The sequence below is a fragment of the Calliphora vicina genome, chromosome 4, assembly GCF_958450345.1.
Source record: "Calliphora vicina chromosome 4, idCalVici1.1, whole genome shotgun sequence".
NCBI lineage: Eukaryota > Metazoa > Arthropoda > Insecta > Diptera > Calliphoridae > Calliphora > Calliphora vicina.
Genome location: NC_088783.1, coordinates 36,341,401 through 36,365,130, shown reverse-complemented (window position 1 = coordinate 36,365,130; position 23,730 = coordinate 36,341,401). Strand labels below are relative to the sequence as shown.

Below are 23,730 nucleotides of genomic sequence, written 5' to 3'. Positions count from 1 at the left end.
AACATTCTGTCAGTTTCTGCTATCACTAGCTTGTATGGAAAATTCTTTTAGTAACGAATCTTTCATAAATTATTCAGCCTAACTACAAAGGCCTTAAAGTCGATTTTAAGTCCATAAAGTGGACTATTATTTTAAATTTCGAACCATAAAACAAATTTCAAATATAATTTAAAAATGTTGTTTCATTATTTTAGAAAAAGTTTTGGAGTTTTATGTACATTTTGTTTTTTTATTTTTTTTTATTTACATTCTTTGAAAAATATTTTCATTTATTTGAATTGTATGTGTTGGAAAAAGTTTTGAAAGCTTTAAAATTTCTTTTATAGTTACGGTGTTTAAGTTCAAAATTATAAGAACTTCCTTTAAAATTATCAAAGCGTAATTATGATGTTAGGTTAAATTTTAGCTAGGTTAAATTATAAATACATTTAGAGTTCGAAACTTTACACTTCTTTTAATAACTTATAATTATGTTGGTTCCTGACAAGCATTTTAAATTATACATTTAAATTTAATAAATTTCAACAAACCAACTCTTTTTTATTTATTTATCTTAATTAGCATATGTCAACAAATTTTATTTAACTAATAAATTTTACTTTTTTTTCTCTCTCTACTTTTAGGTTCAAAAGAAACTACCATACAAACAGCCAAATACATTCGTTTTCATTAGAGGTAAGTTTTATAACATTATTTATTTTCTTTCTTTTTTTAAGGTTTTGGGTTTTTTATTTTATCAACCGTATCTTGTATTTTTTTCAGTAAATAATGACCAATGTTTAAGAACGTCATAAAATCGTTTTAAATTGGGTCAAACATTTCTTTCATTATGTTCTCCTTTCCCAAACTCGAAATTACACTGGCACACATAAATATTTACTTATATATATTTTTATTTATATTGCAAGCAATTGATTTTATTTAATATGTGTGTTAAAGTGAAAAAGAGACCAATAAAATAAGTATTAATTTTATCAGGTATTGTTATTTTTGAATATTTCAGTTTTATGATCGTGTCAACACGCTTTTTTTGTTTAATTGTTATTGTTGACTCTTTTTGTCAATATTTAAATATCTCTACACTAAATTCGTAGAATTATTTTAAGAGTTATTAATTGGTATTTTTAAGTAAACAGTAGTATTATTTGGGTAATAAAATGTGGGTACTACCAGTGATATGTTGATAAGTCAAAGAAAATTTCTTTGAAATTTTCCGATTGTAGGAATGATCTTTTGATATTATTTAATAAGTGGAGAAAATCCACTTATTAAATCTTTTAGGACTTAAATTAAACCAACATTTTATAAAAGAGAGAGGATTTTAACTATATTTTTATAAAACTGTTATGCAATTAAAAATAATGATCGTTTGTAAATCAATCGCATATAAAATACATAACTATGATCACATGTTACAACATCGTAACTCACAACCTGTTTCAACACCACATAATGATCATACTGATGATGTTATGAGGGAGGAATGGCTCGTTTTTGTTATCACAAATTGTTTGTTACGAAGCGTCATCAAGTGATCATTATTCAAAGATAATGAATTATTTATGCAGCTAATATCAGTAAGTCAATGAAGATTTCAAAAGCATTTTAAACTGAACATCTGCAAAACATTGACAAGTACTAGTAATTTGAAGTTTACCAACTTAAATATGGCAATACCATTCATACATTCTTATTGGAATTCTATAAAAAGCCAATTGGTTTTATATCAGCTGATTCTTTTATAATAAAAAATAATGAAAACAGAATTGACAAAACAATAGCTAACAAGTAAAAATTTTATTTTCGGCTGTGCCGAATCTTGTATACATATGTGACATTAATATTTTTCTAATACAGGGGTTAGGGCCACTAATGTACCGATCATCACTTGTTTGTGTCCAATTTCACCACGATATTATTTATTAAAAGACAATTATGAATGTTCCTTACATTTTCTGAGGGGGACCTTAGTATGGGGACTAGTGGGAAATGTTGAACGATTTTCGCTTTACTTTACAGAATAATTTCATAGAACTAATTTGTGCAAAATTTTATCAGGATTGACGTATAAAAAAACATATTTATGACTTCTCATACAGTATTCCGAGGGACAATTGTTTGGGGTCTATGTCCCCTCGTAGTAATCATAATATTGAAATGATAAAGCCTTCAACTATTTTTTTCAATGTTGCTACAATATTATGACTACAAATATACAACATTGTTTAAACAAATCTACAGCATTAATATGGTTTAGAAACTTTTTATTTTGCAAATAATTCTATAGCTTATATCTCGCATTGGAAATGGTGTTTTCTCCCACAAAAACTAAAGAACCTACAGCATTTCTTTATAAGTTTCTGTAAATTAATTACAATTATTATACAATTGATATGCCAACAACATACTTATATATAATTAATAAATAAAAACAATAACAAAAGTTAAATTTACGATTATTTTCTTTTCACAAAATTAAACAAATACAAACATTAGTAAAAACGAAAAAAAACAAAATGTTCAACAATAACAACAACAAAATCATTAAATATTCAAAAAGTGAATTGTTTATAATTTGTGAATTAAACAAAAACTAAGTATTGCTGTTGGCCATTACATTTCAAATGGCCCTGAACTTATTGTTATAATTTTTCTTTAAACAAATCAAAAAAAAAGAAAAAGAAAAAAGTGTGTACTTTTTGTAAATAAACATATATTAATACAATTAAACTTTAAAATACAAGCAAATAAAGAAAAAAATATAGAAATAACAAAAAAACGTGACTTTATAAACAAAAACAAGAAAAAAAAATTAAATAAAATTTATTGTAATTTAAAATAGCCATTTTATTTATTTTATCATTTTTACCTTTTTCGTATTTATTGTATAAAATTTTAAGTGTTTTTAATTGTTTCATGTAGATTTTTTTCTATTTTTAGTTTTTATGCAGTTTTTTGTAACAATTTTTTTTAATTACACTTATAACGAGTTTATTATTTTGAATTTTTTTTGGCCATATTTTTAAATGACAATAAATTTCATTTAAAGTGTCCATAAACAAAAAACAAATTATTAAAAACAAGTAATAATTGTTTTTTTTTTTAAATCCTAGATACATTTTATTTTGGTTAATAGAAATTTATTTTAATGACACTTTTATCTTTTTTATGGGCAAATTTTAGCTAAAACATTTATGTATGTGACCAAAAACATTTATATTTTTTTATTGCAAATAGAAATAGATTATAATTTACGCTTGAATTATGTTGTGAATAATAGCGGGAATTAGTTAAATTATTGTAAATTTAACTTTTAATGCCAACTTTTTTATATCCCAGCAAAAAAAGAACTTCTTAGAAAGCCAAACTGGAAGTAGTTACAAAAGCATGTTCACTAAATAATTTATTTAACACAGTGGCATGTCATTTTTAAATTCCTTTCTCTGAATATAATTAAAAAATGAGTTGTTGATCTTTTTTTAATATCCCAGCAAAAAAAGAACAAAAGTGAAAGAAGCAACAAAAGCATCCTTACTAATGAATTTTTACACCCAGCTATGTTTTTTCATTCCATTTCTTTAAATATAATAAAACTTATTTTAAAGTTATGCAAAATAATTTTAAAGAAATTTATCTATCAAGCTTTGGTTGTATCATTAGACATATTTTACGGAGAGATAATAAAGAACTTATGTTTAATTTAATATTTCAAAACATTTTCCCTGAATGAATTATATGTATTTAAATTTTAAATATTTTCAGTTCTTTTGTTTGGTTTATGTGAGTTTAATGCATTATTTAAGTGAATAGGTGCAAATCATAAGTTCACACTTGAAACCATTTCAAAATAGAACCTCATCTGTTTTTGTTAAGTAAAATATTCCATAAATATTGTGAAATTAACAAATGCTATTTATTAAATGAAAACTACATAAATTAATTATAAACCAACTATTAAATTTAAATAAATAATCATGACATTCACACATTAAAATATACATACAGTAGGATGGTACGATTTAAAGAAAACAAATATTTTCGACAAGCCATCGCACCGTTTAAAATTTTTTAAGACATGATCATACAAAATTTGAAGTTGTTTGAATTTATCTTTGGTTTGTCTTTTATCAAGGGTCAAAGTTCAAATTTTATATAAGAATAAAGTAAAGTTGCTTAATTTTAATTGTACTTAAATTTTGTACCGATTATCCAATGTTTACAATATTGTTCTCATACTAATGCTTATGTGCCCAAGTTTAAATTTTTTTTCCTCTACTTGAAACAAAAATTTGTCCTTGAGCAAAGGATATCTCAAAAATTATATATTCCATTACCTACAGATTATCCTCAATTATAAGCCATTGTGTGGTTAACAACACATTAAAATTTCAGAGTGGGACCTGAGGAGATAATGCACATTTATTAAAAATTTCCTAATATTTCGAAGATTAATTGAAAAATATATTTTTAGGCAGAGTTAGTTGCTATAAATAGCTCCCTAATTTATGTACGAACGACAACAAATACAAATACAACAGCTATATAATTTATATATTCAGTTTATACAATTCAAAATGAAATTACGCATTTTGATGAAATTAAACATTAATTACTAGTGTTATTCACACCTTAAACCCCAAACCTAGAAATTTATTAAATAAAAATCCAAAAACTTTTAAGCACACTACAGCCACTGACAATCATAAACTGAGCCACACACATGAAGGATGACATACATTCATACATATGTATGTATATTAGGCTGGCCCCCAAAAGGGTGGTGCATGTTCCCATTTAAAATAAAAATAATTCATTCTAGGATAGCGTTTCTCAACGGTTTTGTTCGGGGTTCAGTATTTGAAGAACAGGATCAAATATTTTAATACTTTTCGCAAAGACTTCTTATTAGATATTGTTATCATGTGAAAGGTCTTTGAAGTTGTTTTCAATGCCCTTTCATAATATAAAACAAGTAAGAAAGTATGGTCGGTCAAGCCCGACCATATAATACCCTACACTAAGTAAATGAGCAAAAATATTTTTCTTTTAAAATATCAATAATTTATATTCGTGAGTGTTTTCGAAAGTGGGCCTTATATGGGAGCTATGACCAATTATGGACCGGTCACCATGAAATTAGGTAATGTTATTTATGTCTACATAAAAGTTATTCGTGATGAATTCCAGGTGTATACAAGCATTTTTATGAGATTTTTGCTCGTTAAAGTGATTTTCGGAAACGGGCCTTATATGGGAGCTATGACTAATTATGAACCAATCATCATAAAATTAGGTCGTGTTATTTATGTATACATGAAAGTTATTTATGTTGAATTTTGTGTGTATACCGACATTTTTAAGAGATTTATTCACGTTAAAGTGATTTTCGGAAGCGGGTCTATATGGGAGCTAAGACTAATTATGGACCTATCGTAACAAAATTTGTGGTCATGAATTTTGAATATATATAAAACTTATATGGAGCGAAATTTGTGGAGATACATATATAAATTCAACATTTATGACCGATAAAGTTAAATTTTTGGACGACATTTGTTGTTAGACCAATATTTTTGAGCGTTTTAAACATCTGCACAAACGCATTATACCCTCCCTACTACGGTGGTGTAGGATTATGGCCCATTGGCTAGGATTCTGTAACTGAATGAATAAATAAAAAATGATTCGGTGTAAAAACGATTTTCTATTATAGCGTTCAGGCATAATTTCTTGGCGAGAAATATGTAAAAAATTTAAAAAAGGACCTTGTTTTTCCTTTAATACAGCTCACCAAATACTGACGCCAGACCATAAATTTTAAGAAATTGTCTTCTCAAATAAACTAGATTTTCTATTTTAGTAAGATTTTGTTTTCATATGCAAAATTCCCAATTTAATTATAGATAAATTCACTGAAATTTATTGTTGTTTTATTTTATTTTTCTTCCATACAAACGGGACCACTCTAATATATATGAGCACTAATTAAATACTTTGACTCATTAACAAATGATTATTTAAATAACAGTATAAATTGCAAATAAAAATGTAAAACGTCACATAAAACATTCATACATAAATATAAATATTTAAATATAAACGAACATTAAATGTTCATAACATTAAATGTGTATAAATGGGAGTTCATGTGTGAGAGAACATTTACAAAAAAAATAAAAAAATTGGTGATAGTGTCAAAACCTGTCAACTCTTAAAAAATTTATGTGGAAAAAAGTTTAATATGAAATAAACAATGTAGCGAATTATTGTGCCCAAAACAAAACCAAAAACAAATTTTATTCTTTTATAAAATAAATCATTTTTATAGTCGTATACCATAAAGGAAATACATACATGTGATAACAATTTCATACATGTATTTATTTCGTTTATTTAATTTTTTTCCAACCACAAGTACCAAAAAAAAAATGTCAATTTCTTGTCAAAATCATGCTTAAATATTATGTTACATATTTCCCGCATCTCTTCCCAAACACCCCTTTACCAAATGGTTTATGGCAAATGTTCTGGAGGAGTTGGCAAAAGTGATAGAGAGGGAGGTAAAGATTTTATTTATTTTTTCAAAATAATATATTTAGTTCAGTTACTACGTACCCCATTAATGCTGTTTTGTGACTGAGTAGTGAGTGTTATGAGCAGTCATAATAAAATACAATTGAACATCTCATATCACGTGGTTCTTATTCGTCTGCTTCTGCGGCTAAAATTTTGTTGGTGTTGAAAACATTCATCAATGGATTGCTGAAAAAAAATTAAATAATTTTAATTAAAATAAAACAAAAATTGTGAAATTTCGATATAGGATTTATATTTCAATGCTATTTTAATATTATAAATAGTTATTTTAGAGCCTAAATTTAAAATTGTAAAAATATTGAAATTTAGCTTAATTATGTTGTTCTGATTATAATTTTAGCTAGATGACATTTTTTTAAAACCGAAAATAGAAAAATTTTAAATCTTAGCACACTTTACAACATAAATTTTCACACATGATTCAAAATCCAACCTAAAAGCATAATAAAAAATTAAATTCCTAAGGTCATCGGGTATGTTTTATAAAATATATTTATGTCTATTACTTTCATACCCTCATCAGCTTTATTGTGATGGGTGCTAAAACTACAAAAACAAAGATATTTGTTTTGATATTTTATTCCATAATCGAAGACCTTTAAAGGTCAGCAGCACACATTTATTATTTTAACATTAAAGTTATTTTTCCTGCTGTTGTGATTCTAGGAAACTAAATTATTTATTTTTGTATTTTGCTTTCAGATAATGTTTAAAGTTTTGACATTTCGTTTTAGTGAAATAATTTGTTAACAATAAAACACTCCTGTCAAAAAATATGCCAAAATTAAGCTGTTATTGACAGCGGCAAACAAAGGAAAATTTGGAGAGCTGATTTTATGAGTTTTCATATGAAAACTTAAATCATCAATAGCTTGTTTAATTATGATTTAAATTAAATTCAATGATATTGAAAAAAAAGTAGCAAAATAATAATAATTTTTAAAACTTGTTTTTTTTTAATAACTTAAATTATCACCAAAATGTATGTTGTATAGCTACTAATTTTATCTGCTCATCAATCTCTTAACCACCATTATTTTTCTCTTCTTATTAACAAAAAGAAAAAAATAAACACTGAATGCATCTTCTGTATTTTTCATAAATAAATGTGGAAAAAACAAAACATTTGCTGCAAAAAATACTTGACCCAATAAAACAGTAAATTTTTGTAAATAATGAATGACTATAGTGTCAATAATACTTTTCATTATTTATATACAAACAAACAAACAAACACTACACTCTCCCATATGTACATTAGGGTGGCCCTTCTTTTCCAAACTTTTCGATATTCCATGCTCCCAAGATCTAAAGTTATTATCCGTCTTCTGAAAACCAAATGCTGAAATTAGAGCAAAATTGGATAACTTTTGCAGGTTGCAAATTTCATTTAAAGTTTCGTGATTCAGCTCAAAATAGCAATATTTTCCAAAAAATTTTAAAAATAACAAAAATCGGTAATGTCCAATACAAGGGCCAGCCTAATCACCCACACATTTGCATATATGTATATTGTACAACGTCGTGCACTATGGTCGTTAGCTCATGACAATCGACTTCTACTGGTGCTACATACATGCTGATATGCGTGTGTCTGTCTGTCTGCCTGCACTCTGTAGATTCATGATTATTTACTCATCTTTATTAAATGAGTTATCAATCATCAACATCAAAATACAAATAGAAAAATAAAAGAAAAAATAATGATGTATAGACCAGCAGCAGCATTATTGTATGCATTTAGATGCGAGAGTCACTACTTATTTTATGAGATATGGTAACAAGAGTATTAACTGGAACATTGCCAGTGTTGAGAACAAGGGTTCTATAAAACGACTTTTTGTTGAAAAATTTCGAAATCGTCATTTTGATCTCAAAAAAGTCGAACAATCTATTATTTGGTCCCAAAAAGTTTAATAACTAATAAGGGAGATTTTTTTTTAAAAAAAACTCGTCGCACAATTTCATATATCGTCTCCATAATAAAACAATAGTGTATAATTTGTTTGACATTTCGAAATAATTGAGCTTAAAATGTTTGTGTTAGTAGACATCTTGAACAAAAGTAATATTCCAATTGATCTTTTGACCCACTTTGTGGAAGTAGAATTTCACATAATTTTGACCACAATCAGATATGTAGATTATTATTATGCAATTGTTTTTATTGAGGGGACGATGAGGCTTATCAAAAACTTTTGTATAGAAAACTTGTTCGGTAAAAATAGAGCACTTTTCTATAGAAAACTTGTATGTCAACCAATATTCTATGGAAATCTCTTTCGTCAAACAATTTTCTATGGAAAACTCGTTTAAATTTTCTATAGATAATTGGGGTTCGTCAAACTATTTTCTGTAGAAAACTCATTCTACAACAGTTTTCTATAAAAACAACAAGTATGAAAGTATTTTTGGTCAAACCCGACCATATTACCCTACACTGAGTAAATGACCAAAAACACGTTTCTTTTAAAATTTCAATAATTTATTTTCGTGAGTGATTTTTTGAAGTGGGCCTTATATGGGAGCAACGACTAGTTATGGACCGATCATCATTAAATAAGGATACATGACTTCCGAATATATAAAAATTATTTGGAACGAATTTTGTGCAGATACCTGTATAAATTACCATGGATTATAATAATATAAAATACATAAAACTTTTATTCTCTGGTTTAATCTGACCAACTAATTATTATAATATTTGTTTTTTGTATGATAATTCTTATAATCTTATTTGTCTTTCGTATTGCTTATGGTTAAATATCGATCATGTTCAGCCCGTGGTGGCTATGAGTGCTGATCACTGTATTAAACACTCAAAGCATGCAATTAATGGATTTCTCAACCATTCGACAACCAAGTTTGTACTGGACTTTCAATCTCCCACATCAAAATTAGATGTATGTTATTTTCACCACTGTGGATTTGAAATAAAAAAGGAGCTTAAAAACTTGATTCAAAACATGTAAAGCAGTGCACATGTCCCATTAATTCTTAATGGCTACAAGTGCTGATCACTGATGTGAAGTAAATTAATCTGCATGTAGAAAATTTGGAAGACAACCGAGTATAGCTATTTAACATACTATAACTACTTTTCACCATGAATGGCAATGGTATATTGTCCCTTAAATGCAAACGGACGTAACTACATACAAATTCAAAATCGAGTTTTTGATTGATTATGGTGGTTTTTATCAAACTACATGCTCACGCAATTTTTTAGACCCCTGCAATCAATAAATAAGTATCCACTAGGGTATTCGAATTATTCGATTTTTCTCTTGTTCGAATAAAACGAATAATTCACATGGTCACAAGTTTAAAATTAATCGAATTATTCGAATAATTTAATTTTTTTTAAAAAAGTAAAGAATGAAGTTTTGATGTCGGGTTTTTAATACTTTTAAAGTTAAAGTTCAAGTATTGATATTAAATTTTCAACAGAAATATTCTGGTGAGATTAACTCCCGAACAATCTACAATACAACTGACTAGCAAAACCATTAGTTTCCTTTTTGGAGATATGCTTTAAAAAAATTTAGATAGTTGGACATGATCCTGAATTCAAATACAATATTCTTTAATTTGGGTTTCAAATTGAGTAACTAATTCTTTAGTAAATTAATTATTCACTATTTCTAAATATTTGTGTTTATCATTCGATTTATTAAATATTTTGTAACACTTACGTACGCGGTTAATAACATCACTTATATACATATATTTTAAGACCCTCATCTATTTCAATGTAATCATTATAAATGTCATCCTCAATATCACTTTCGATGACCGTTTCAAAATCACATTCTTCATCACATTCAACTCTACTTTAATCTAAGTTAATATTTTGATTATTAATTGCGATTCTTCTAATATTTCGCCAGCAAAATAACAAATATTTTATTCCCTACCTTTTCATTGGTTCAAGTCCTAAGTTAAAAATTTTGAAAGATTTGTTTTTAGAATTGTAACTTCTTGCAGTAATATTTATATATTTATAGAAGGAGCTATCGGAACACTCATCTACAGTGATCGAACGTCCCTTTGTCTTTAGTTATTTGTCGTATTTCAGAAACAATAAAATTTTTGTGAGGCATTATTATTTATTTAAATTTGAAATTATGAAAAATTTTAACAATTTAATAAATTTAAATATATATGAACATTTATTCGTTTTATTCGATTATTCTACATAAAATTGTTCGAATTATTCGTTATTCGAAAATAGCCATTTTTAAATTGTTCGAATAATTATTCGTAAGAAATTATTCGATTAATCGAACGATCATTAGTCGAATGAATACCCTAGTATCCACACTATAAGTACATTTCCCAAAAAAATGCCAAGAATACTTTATTATTATAGATTTTATAATGTTTTTTGATTCTCCTGTAAAAACAAAAATAAAATTGTAAATACATATAAGTTTGTCATTCCGTTTGTAATATACATATATTTTCTGGATTGTTGTATATGTATATCGGTGTGGATATAGCCATGTACGTCTGTATGTTGAAATCAACATTCCGTAGCCCCCAAATTACTTACATGATTCAGACAGTAATATCTCCGCTATAGACCCGGTTCGGTTGCTATTTAAAATCGAGAAACTCGGCCCACAAATAGCTGAGATATTAGGATAAAACCAGGACAACCTCGATTTTTGAACTATTTTTTATCTATATCTGGATTACTAAGCCATTAATATAGACAATATGGATATCTAATGATAGATATTTCAAATACCTTTTCACCGACGTGTGTATATAACGTAAGTCGAGCCAAACAACGGGTCCAACATTTTTTTCACCAAAAAAATTTTTTTTCCCGTAAAATGTTTTATACTAATAAATTAAAATAAAAAAATAATTAAATTTTTTTTTTAATTTTGTTAAAATTTTTATTTTAAAATATAATTTGGTGAGGGTATATAAGATTTATTTTTATATTATTTATTTTTATTCGATTGTTTCTTCTCAAAACATAAGTATCGACTCGCCTAGAAAAATGCATCTATGGCTCAAGTCAAACTTAGAATGCTGTAAACAAATTTATAGTCCCTTTTATTTGAGAAAAACAAAAAAAAATATATATAAAACAACATAAAAACTGTATGACATTAATAAAGTACAAACATCTAAACAAATGAGTTCAGAATGTGCGAGTATGTCATTGTCTGCTACAAAAAAAAGTTTTACATATGGAAACGAAGAGAATTTTATAAACAAGAATGAAATATACAATAGAACAATAACGACAACAAAACAGACTATTTGCAAACAAATACAACTGAATAGAAAATTTTCATAAATATAAAGTGTACATAGTGAATGTCCAAACTAGGTACAGTAAGTGGCAGGAAAAAAGGTCGAGCGATATTTGAAATTAATTAAAAAAAATAAATTTGAACTGATAATCTTTATTCTTAATGATTGTTATTTGTTGTCTAATGAGAGCTCAAGGTAGCCAAATAAAAAAACAATAAACTTGGTTCATTTCTCCCGCACTCACTGTATATATGCCTGTGAATAAAACAAAATTATGATCTGATGCACAATAACGACACTATTCGTAGTTATCAGTAGAATAAAAATTATCAATACTACACATAATATTGTAAATATTGAAATAAATGGTCATTAATGATGATGAAAGAAAACAGAAAAAACTAAAACTACAGTAAATATTTTTATTGTGTGAGAATTCAAGAGAGTGTAGTGTTTGCTGATGAAAAAGATTAAATGGCAAAAACTATTTTTTTTAAGAAAAAAATTTAATCTTTAAATTAATGAAATTTCTTAGGAATTTGCATACAGACATGTTTATATTTGTATTTTTAATGACACTTAAAAAAAAATATTAGTTATGTGGAATTTTTAGCTTCAATATGTTGAAAATATCAGTGATAAATTAATATTGATCGCTATTATGTCATCTGGAAAAAAAAGGAAAATATATCATTTGAAAATAAATTGTCTTAAATGAAAAATGAAAAAAAGATATTATGTCCACAAGTTTAAATAATTTTGAGGGATGGTTAAAACATTTGTATTTAAATACAACAATTATCGTTTCCCAGCAGTTCTAGGAGACTGCCCGAACTAGTGATTTTATATATAATTTAGGGAGACAACTAAACAGGAGGTCAATTGACTCTTTTGGATTACAATGAGACTGTCTGATAGCTGGTAGTCAACGCATTGTATTCACATACCGGTTACATAGAGCAAGTTACCCAACTAGCTACCCAACTGGTTATCTGATCAGCTACATAACTAGTTATTTAGTCAGTTAAAAGACATATCATAGACAGTCCAATTACCGAATGCTTGTAGACAAACCTTCCTCAGATAACTATCCAATAGATTACTTCTGGTGGCTAAAATAACTACTTTCTAAAGTGCAGTACAAAATAAACGCTTAAAATTACTTAACTATAGGTTACTAAGAGACACTGAAGTGACAATTGACTTCACGCTAAGTTACATGGGATGTCAGTATACTTAAGTAAAAATAAAATAAACAATATGAGAATTATATCAACATATTTGATATATTTTGTACGAATTACCCACACGTTTAAAGTGACTACACTATAGTCTACTTAGAGACACTTAAGTAACAATTGTCTTCAAGACTGATTACCTGGGATGTAAAAAGTAACCAATGGACTTCTATCTACACAACAAAGAGGAAATACGTGACAAATGACCCAAAATATATAAACTGGAGTCAGTCGAATAATCAAACATTAGTGAAAACAAGAAAGAAAGTATGGTCGGTCAAGCCCGACCATATAATACCCTACACCAAGTAAATGAGTAAAAATATTTTTCTTTTAAAATTTCAATAATTTATATTCATGAGTGATTTTCGGAAGTGGGCCTTATATGGGAGCTATGACTAATTATGGACCGATCACCTTGAAATTAGGTCGCGTGATTTATGTCTATATTAAATTTAACTATGTTGAATTTTGTGTGTATACCAGCCTTTTTAAGCGATTTATGCACGTTAAAGTGATTTTCGGAAGCGGGTCTATATGGGAGCTATGACTAATTATGGACCGATCGTAACAAAATTTGGTGACATGAATTTTGTATATATAAAACTTATTTGGAGCGAAATTTGTGTAGATACATGGATAAATTAAACATTTATGACCGATAAAGTCCAATTTCGAAGGGACTTTGTATGGGGGCTAGGTGAAATAATGAACCGATTTCAGCCAGTTTCAATAGGCTTGGTCCTTGGGCCGAAAAAGTAATATGTACCAAATTTTATCGAAATATCTTCAAAATTGCGACCTGTACTCTGCGCACAAGGTTTACATGGACAGCCAGCCAGCCAGCCAGCCAGCCAGCCAGCCAACCAGACGGACGGACGGACGGACGGACATCGTTTAATCGACTCAGAAAGTGATTCTAAGTCGATCGGTATACTTTAAGGTGGGGGTTAGACTAATATTTTTGGGCGTTACAAACATCTGCACAAACGCATAATACCCTCCCCACTATGGTGGTGTAGGGTATAATTACTGTCTATAAGGGCTACATTGACTACTTGCTTAACTGCTGTAATATTAACTTGTCAAGATCAAAAAGTTGTTTCTCTAAACATTGCAAGATCAAGATGTTGTTTCTTACAATGTTTGCCACATGTTTAACTAGTAAAACCTATTCTATTAGGACGTGTCAAAATGATTGATCTAAACATTTAATTTAACATTTTATAATTTAATTAAAAGTCTGCCTTCACTTCCTTTTTGTTTTATTATTATTTTTTCCAACATCACTAAAACAAACAATGTCTTGCTATACAAGTATTTTTAGTTTTTTTTATTACAAATATTTCCTATACTTCGATTTTTTGTTTAATTTTGTTATTTTTTATTTTTTTGTATTTAATTTTAAATTTCGTATGCATATAATAAATAATTTCATGCTAAATTTATAAAAAAACACAGTATTTAAAGTACTACATTTAATACGTTTGTACAAAAAGTTGTTGCTTTTTGTAGCAATTTTTAAAATCTCACGTCATTTTTTTTTGTTAAAGGTCTTAATACTTGTTTGTACTTTTGCAATAATCAATCGTTGTTTTAATAAAATATTTTTATGCACATTGGCGACGTCTGGCTTATTTTTGTTGCTGTTGTTTGATTGTTTGTTTTTGCAGCTTGAAAATAAGTTGCAGTTGTGATTCTTAAAGAAAAAATGGTTAAACTTCTTGTTTATAAATATATTTTTTTTTTTGAGAAACGAATACAATTTTTAGAGAAAACATTAAAAGGGTTCAGAGCAATATACCAAATACTATTTGCTATTGATTTATCTTAAAAGGATTAAGAGAAGGCCCAAAAGAAGATACTTGAGAGAAAAAGATGTTTAATACATTAATGCCTAACAATTTCAAATAAGTTTAAAAACTATGCAATTTATATAATATTATTCTTCTGTTTGAAATGGTATTCTTTGTGAAATATTAAAATTATATGAATTCTTTGTCAAATATAGTTTTCAGCTGTTTGTTAAATCAATTGAATATCCTTAATATTTGTGTAGTTGCCTTGAATTTCCACTTGTTCATTAAATATTTTTTGTATTTTTCTTGTTTGAGCAAATTTTATACGAAAACAAGTATTAAAGTTTTATTAAAGATGCATAAACACAAATTAAAGAATAAAATATTAATATTGAAAACAGAAATATACAAAAGATACAAAATTTAAATTATTTTCCATTTGTAAATTAAACTACAATTCTTATGAAGTTTACATTGTAAAACTTTCGAAACTTAAACCAGTCAAGATGAGAAATAAAATGTTTAATTTCCTTTTGATTCGAAAAACCAAATAAGTTCGGGATTTTTTAATATTTTTAGCTTTTATTTTGAAACATTTGTTCAATATTATTTTATTGACAGTATTAGTCATTTTTAGCTATGACCTTTTCCCATCTTTCTGGCAACATATGGATTCCGCGCCAAAAGAACTAGTCATATTTTGATGCCAAAATCGGACAAAGCCAATTTCGATACTCTGTTATGAAGTTAAGCGTATCCCAGAAAGAGAGAGCGATCTGCTTCGATCGAAAAAAATAGTAGTCGGAAGGGACAAGGTCTGGACTATAAAGCGGTTGAGGCAAAACTTCCCAACCACTTTATTCCAAATAGTTTCTAACATGTATTGCAACATGTAGCCTAGTAGTTTCGGTTTCATCGCAAGTAATGTTTCTGTGCAAAAATGAGTTGCTTTTATAGCGTTAAAGCAGCATTTCAGACATACAAAATAGTCTTCCAAGTTGTATGGTACCCAATTTCCCTGCTTTTTGATGACTGCTGCAGCTCGCAAACATTCTGAAATTTCTGCTTAAGTAGCTCATAATGATTTTGCTAGCTCTTGTTGAGTTTGACAACAATCTTCATGAAGTTATGCCTCTAATTCTTGGTCTTCAGACTTTTTTGGATGGCCTGGGAGAGCTTTGTCTTCCGTGTCAAAATCATAACTTCTGAACTAACATGCAGAATAACATGTGCGGTTAACCATGATGTGGTTAACTTACGATTCACATGATTGTCTCAATCATATATGGTTGCAGTAAACAAGTATGTGCCTGTGTCAACCATTTCTATGATGAATCATTATATCATAATATGTTGCTCTCAGATTATGATATCCATAAGCCAAGAACAACATAATATGGTAAATCCTACATCATAAATATGGTTGTCACAAATATATACTTGTTTACTGTAACCATCTACATATAAGATTGACACAATCATTTGAATCATAAGCTAACCATATTATGGTAACCACAATCATATAAACCATTACTGTGATTACAATATTGTTAAAAAAACTTGTAAATGCACAACTATGAAATATTCTTAACTAATTGAGAATTATATTCTTTCATAGTATTAATACATTGAAATTTTTATAAGTAATGCCGACGCTAAGTAGTAGTTACTACAAATTATGTTAATCATAAAAGTCGTTAGAATATTTTTAGTGTGGATCTAACGATTTTCCACTAAAATGTAGAAAATAGAAAATGAAACATGTTTAAATTTTTCCTCTCGACTTTTACTAATATTTTGCTTTGAGCTTAAATAATTTAAGCAATTTAACTTATCGACTAATTGCTGTTTATTAATTTAATTTTTTTTTTTAAACGACATTATTCTTGCCTTTAATATGTATACATATGTCTGCAGCTAAATTAATTAATTAGTTTTTTTTATTGACAATACAATTTTATTAAATCATTAATATTTACAAATGGGTTTTATATGGGTTAAAAAAAATTTAAAACAACTTTTACAAATCCCTCATATAAGAAAGCAGCAAGCAAAACACATTACCAAATTAAACAAATGAAAATTAATTAATTTAAATTGTTTATTTTGCTAGATTTTTAATTTGTAAATATTGTTAATTTCTTCTAAATTGGCTGGCTGTGTCTGCTCATTAAAAATATAAAACAAAAAATTTAGCTGATTCAGAATTTTATTGAAATTTTGACCTAATTAATCACTTTCTTTAGCAAAAATGAACAGAAAAACATACATAAATGGTTTATAAACAATAAATTATAATTTATTAACTTTAAAACGTAGAAACAATATTAAAAGCCAGTTAATTTAATTTTTTCATAAAATATTTATAGTTTAAAAAAAACAGTTAATTTTAATTTATTAAAATTTTGTTTAAAATTTGTATAAATTTTCGTTTTTTTTTGTTCAATTCATTGTATAATATTTACTTGTTAAACTTTTTTGTTTAAACAATCGTTTAAGGGCTTTTTTAAACAATTTATTATGCAATATATTTATTAACATTTTTTTTGTTTAGTTTTTTTTTAATTATGTATATTGACTTTAATCACTATGGAATCACCGTTAAAAATACTACAATGAAAAAAGGTTTTTAACAAAACAAAAAAACTTGTCTCTGCTCATCAATAAGTTAAAACTTCAAACAACAAAAAACTTAAAACACTATATAGATTGCATAAAAACTTAACAATACTTAATAAATTATAAAATAATAGTAAATTTAAAAAAAATGTTATACAACAACACTTAATACAATACAATACAAATATTTAAATACCTTTGTGATACAACAATATAAATTTGTTATTAAAAATAACCAAATACTTGTGAATATGAGCAGCAGCAGCACGAGCTCTCAGCACCCTGAATTATGATTGTGTGATTTAAATGTTTTTTATTTTGTTAAATATTTAAATTAATTAAAACCTGATCCAAAATACCATGCCAGAAAGTTATAGTAAATGTGAAGAAATTAATTGAACTAACCCAGCAAAAACTCTACTTGCCTAATAAGGCAGCAAGTAATATTGCGGACAACTGCTTATTATATAAGTGTTCAGAAATAAGTAGCTATCCATTGATAGTTATATAAATAAAGTATTATTTAGGACATTACCAGCAACTCATTATTATTTATTTAAAATAATGAGAATAATAAGTACCACACATTACTCTGTAACACATAAAGTAACTACTGAGAAGATGTAGCGCAACCCTTTAACCTTAAGAAGCAACATTTAATGCAATCGATTGAAGAATTGAGGACTGCTGATCCAAATTGTTTTCCCAGCTTTTTTGCTTCGTCCGGAAATGCTCATAAAGCAAACAAATTAATTTGTCTTGACTAAAATCTATATTAATTAAATATTTTCCCAATAAACTTCAGACCACTAAAATATCAATATTTCCCGAAAAATAATGGTCCATGTTTTTAGAATCATATATAAAATATTTCTACACTAGTACTGATCTCCTAACTCCATATATAAAACAAATAATTGAATTCGCCTTGCTGTCACATTATATTAATTCGCCTTGGTTTGTAAGAGAGTCAAGATTTTGTTCGCGAATTTCCACGTCGTAGGTCTAACTTCCTTACTAAATTGTTGATACAGATATCAACATATCTGATCCATAAACAAATTAAATATTACCGAATAAAGGCAGTTGTTGAGTGCCAAATCAGGGTTGGCACAATTAAAAGTTTTGGATGCTCAAAATTAGAATTTTCTGAGAGACCTGTGTTTGGCGTTTCTTTTTTTTTTGTCCATTCAAAAACATTTGCCAATAAAACAATGGAATACCACTACTAAGCGCTAGTTCACAATCGTCAGATTAACTTGAGCAAATATTGAGTTTATACACGCAGAGAAAAAATATAATTGGGCATGGTTACTGAAACCATTTAAATAGTGTTGCAAGTTTTTTTAACTATATTATAGTCACAGTAACCATTTACATGATTGTGGTAACCATAATATATATGGTTACAGTAAACAAATATATGTTTGTGGCAACCATATTTATGATGAATAATTTTATCATAATATGTTGTTCTCAGATTATGATAAGCTTTAAGCCGAGAGCAACATAATATGATAAGTCCTTCATCATATAAATGGTTGTCACAAACATATACTTGTTTACTGTAATCATATATATGGTTCATACAATCATGTGAATCATAAATTAGCCATGTGACTATAATATAGTTAAAAAACTTGTAACAATATTGAAATGGTTACAGTAACCATGCCCAACTATATTTTTTCTCTGCGTGTAGAAGACCGAGATTTTCCTATTTCTCTTCCTATCTAATCTATAAACATAACGGTAGAGAATTATTTTATTTTAACTTCCGCAGATTTTTTTTCAACAACCTAGCCTTATCGGCCATAACCGGTTATAAATTTCTACTTAAGATTTTAATAAACTCAATTATGTTAATAAATTTGCTGTCAAAAAAAAGCTATATTCTAAAAGAAATCATTACATGAAAGTGATTTTATTGTAAAATTTGCCACTATTTTTCGTCTAGAAAATATATATTTGAATTTTATACTTTTTTCCTCTATGAAATAAGTAGTATCATCTGCTACGTGTTATACCTACCACCAAAATATTGATTTCCATTTAAATCATATGTTGATTAAAAATTCAGCAAAAAGTTGAAATCGACTTTTTAGTCGGAAAAAAGTTCAAAAATTTAATGTTCGAAAAGTAGGCTATTGAAAAATTTCAAAAATTTTTGTTTGAAAAGTTGACATCGACTTTTTGGTCGGAAAAAAGTCGAAAAAAGTTAAAAAATTTCAAAAACCGAAAAGTAGGCTATTGAAAAATGTCCAACATTTATGTTTCAACTATAAGATAAATTTCTAATAAAATTAAAAACTTAAATGCACTGGCCTTCACTGATAATTTTAATTTTTTGAATATTTTATATTCCATATTTTCTAGCATTTAATAAGTTAATTATTCGGTGCTTCACAATAAATTTATACCTCATCAATGAATGTAATATGTAATTAAACATTTATTTGTATTTATACAAAAGTCTAATACAAAATTGTGGTTAGCTTTATTCATGAACCCCACACATGTCCGTCCTTCTGGCATTAAAATGAAAATTAATTTTTTTAAGAGACAGGGTTCCATCACTGCTTTATAATGAAAACTTGTGTAACCTAAAACTAAAATTACTACAGTTTTTTTGTTTAAAACCAATATAGAGAAATAATACAAACACTATTTGTCTACAATATTTTTCAAATTTAAAAAAATTTAAATTTCTAGCAAAAAAGCTTTAAATAAAATTATATAAAAATCACGTTTTTTTAAATAAACTGTAAATAAATGTTTAATAAAAATATTATTTAAAAAAATTACATATTTTTCATGTCAATAATTATATATAGTATAAATGGCAATTAATTATTATTATTTTTGTTCATAATATTTGTGTAATACATCATTATGATATGTTGATTTTATTTATATTAAACAAAAAAAAAAGAAAAACAAATTAAATAAATGACAAAAAATAAGCCAAGAGATACAAAAAGTAGCATTCAATTAAGCAAATGTTTGAAAAATACCAACAACAGAGGTCATTGTACTTTTATACAAAATAAAAAAAAATTAAGATGAAATGATACAGACAAATACAGAAAAAAAAGAAGAAAAATAAAACATAATGCGTTTGTTTATAAACAAATGAATTTTGAGTTTAATTTTGTTCATATTTTTTTTTGATATAATAAATATACAAATAAAACAATTTCATTAAAAATATGTAAACCCCCAAAAAACGTAAATGTAAAAGAACGTTCATGTAAAATTCTGGCTTTACTTTGGTAGTCTTATCTTTTTGTTTAAGATTTGAAATCTTCATTTTTCTTTTGTTTTAAGATCATTTTCTTATTTATAACTTAAGATAACTTGATTTTCATTAGACATATGCAAGCGTTCTGTCGGTCGGTTTCTAAGGAAAATTGTACAATACATGACAATCATATAGTACGAGTCATTTATTATAATTATGAGATTTCAAGTGACCTTTTTCGGTAGTTTAATGATGGACATGAAAATGTTTTAAAGTTGAGCGAGCGTAATTTGGCGCCTTAAATTTAGTTTGTTTTTATCCCCATTTTCAAAACAAGTTTATTAATTTATTTGTTTCATTTAAAATTTTGTTAACAATTCTGCTTTCAGAGGATTTAAAAGATTTATTTGTTTTTTTTTTTCATTTGGAGAGAGAGTGCTTCGTTAGAGATTGTATTTTAAAATAGACTTTGTTTTGTCTGATAAATTTAAACAAACAAAAAATATCAGTATGAAATTCGTTAATGTTTTTTCAATGTTAAAGTCATTGTATTGTAATATTGAACATTTTCAATGATAACAATTCAATTAAATTTTAACAAAAAATATCAATGTTTCAAATTAAGCGGAGATAAATAGAAACAAAAACATCAGAATTGATTTGTTTTCATTGTAACAAGGTAAAAATAAAAATATGTACATGATATATACATTATATGGAAACAATGAAAAACAACGAATTGAAAACTGGATTTAGCAATCTTTACTCGAATTTTTAATTGTCCTGATTTCCCCATTTCTCGGAATTTTTATTAATTTTGTGGAATTAAAGTTATTTATATTGAAATTTATGCAAATTAACAAGAGATCGTGAATAATATTTAAACTATTCTGTATTTGTATGGTTTTCAATTATTTTTTTGCATTTCTGGAATTTTGGAGATTTTCAAAAAGTTTTTGGGAATTTAATTTTTGATGGTTTTTTATGTAAAAATTATGAAATTTAACAATTTTAACTCAAAATTTAAAGGCCAACATTTATTAACTTTAGTTAATAAAATTTGGGAATTTTAAATATTATTTTTTGGAGTTTGTTTGTTTTTATTCAATTTCTTATAATTATAGGCATTATTTCTATGATAAACTGCCGTTACAGAGAGATTTTTTTATTTGATCCATTTTATATGAAGGATATTTTAACAGCATTTTTCATATTTCCCATCATGTAAAAATGCCTGACTTTCTTACAGAGTTCATAAAAAGTACTAACAGAAATGTACATTATTATTAAATTAAAAAATTGTTTATCCCTGGGAAAATATAGTAAATGTTGCCAGCAACATGTTGCAGTAATGCAAATTAGCGTATTCACATTTCACTTTTAAATTATTAAAAATTAATTCAAAAAAGTATGTCATATAATTTTTTAAAACTCAAACTATTATTAAACACTTCAAAGTATTAAAATAACTTAACTAAACATGTGTCATTTAATGATACATACATCTACATAAAGAATAAACAAATATTTTTTTAATTTTATTAAAACTGATTTTCATGCCAAAGAATCTTGCTCTGCTTTGTGCTTCACTCTACGTCAAATATTTTAATAAGACAGCAAGCAGCAGCAAGCACACAATGTCTTTCACATAAAGCATCATCATTTACGCTCATTGAATTTTATCTATAATTTTTATTATTTTTTTGCAAGAACAACAACAACAGCAAAAAAAAAAACGCGAAGCACCCTGCATTGTATTTGAACTTTTGCACATTATCGCCAGCAAAACATGAAGAAGAAAACATGAAACGGAAAGACTTTGGCGCCAAATGCAACATTTACAATGAAAAATTCGTGCTGATTTATTTCAACTGATTAAAGTAGAGTGAGTACGCGAAGTATTAGCGGCATCAAACTGCAGCAGCAGCAACAGCAGATCCAACAGCAATAGTTAGAATTCAAAAACAGATGAAAGAGTAGACAAAAACTAAAGAAGTAGAATGAATAAGTATCTGCTGCAGCAGAAAAATCTAATTAAAATTTTACCACAAATAATGTTCAAATACTCATCTTACTATTGCTATGAAAAGAGTATGGCGAGTGTGTTTTTCATCTTCTTTTTTTGTTTTAAAATAATGTCGATGTGGTATTAAAGTACTTAGATGAAGCTGATGTTGATGAACATTAACTTTAAATGAGCATTATGCACGATTTATTTGGTTCTCATCGGATTTTTTGAGCTATTTTATTTATATTGTTGCAACAAAAGCTAATAAAAAAAAACGTAACTCTGTTTTTCTGTAATCTACACTCAAAAATTACTTAATAATAAATTAAATTAAAGTTGTTTTGGAAAAAGAGAACTAATATTGCGTTAATTCATTTGAAAGAAAGTAAAATTCCATATCAATGCATAGACTTATGAAAAAATTTAAGTAAGTTTGATGGTATTTCATTATAAATCAGTGGTAGGCGTTCATATTAACCATGCCACATGTACATTACATGACTGTGCACGAAACCTAATAAATGTAGATATTTGAGATACAAAAACATCAAATCTGATTCGTGTTGCTTCAAAAAAATGTGCATTAAAAAATGCAAGCAGAATTTTCCCTGCAATCTCACGAATAATGTTACAAATGCGACTACCTTTCAACCTAATTGTAAAAAGCATGAGGCCATTACATCGCAGGCGTTATTGAAGGTCTACATAGGATTCGATTCGATATAGAAAATCCTTCTAGAACGCCTCTACTCCGACAAAACACATCAGTGATTGGCACTCGTAGCCACATGATCGGTGATTTATTTAAACAAAAATTAATGTGAACGAGTCCATACAAATTTAAAAACAAAAAAAATCTTAATAAATATCTGTTCAGTTTACAACACAGAAATAAATTGCATGCCTTTAAAATCCATGTTGTCTTTAATGTCGACTACTGATGTACTCGTA

The 23,730-nt window shown here is 27.0% G+C and overlaps 1 protein-coding gene across 1 annotated transcript in view; it reads right to left on the bottom strand.

The window, feature by feature from the left end:
- fog (folded gastrulation) overlaps positions 1 to 23,730 on the bottom strand; it is a 77,060-nt gene that overhangs the window by 33,192 nt on the left and 20,138 nt on the right. The window contains exon 2 of the mRNA XM_065507029.1: positions 6,616 to 6,762. The gene's annotated coding sequence lies outside the window, so the exon portion shown is untranslated. The remainder of the gene's footprint in view (positions 1 to 6,615; positions 6,763 to 23,730) is intronic.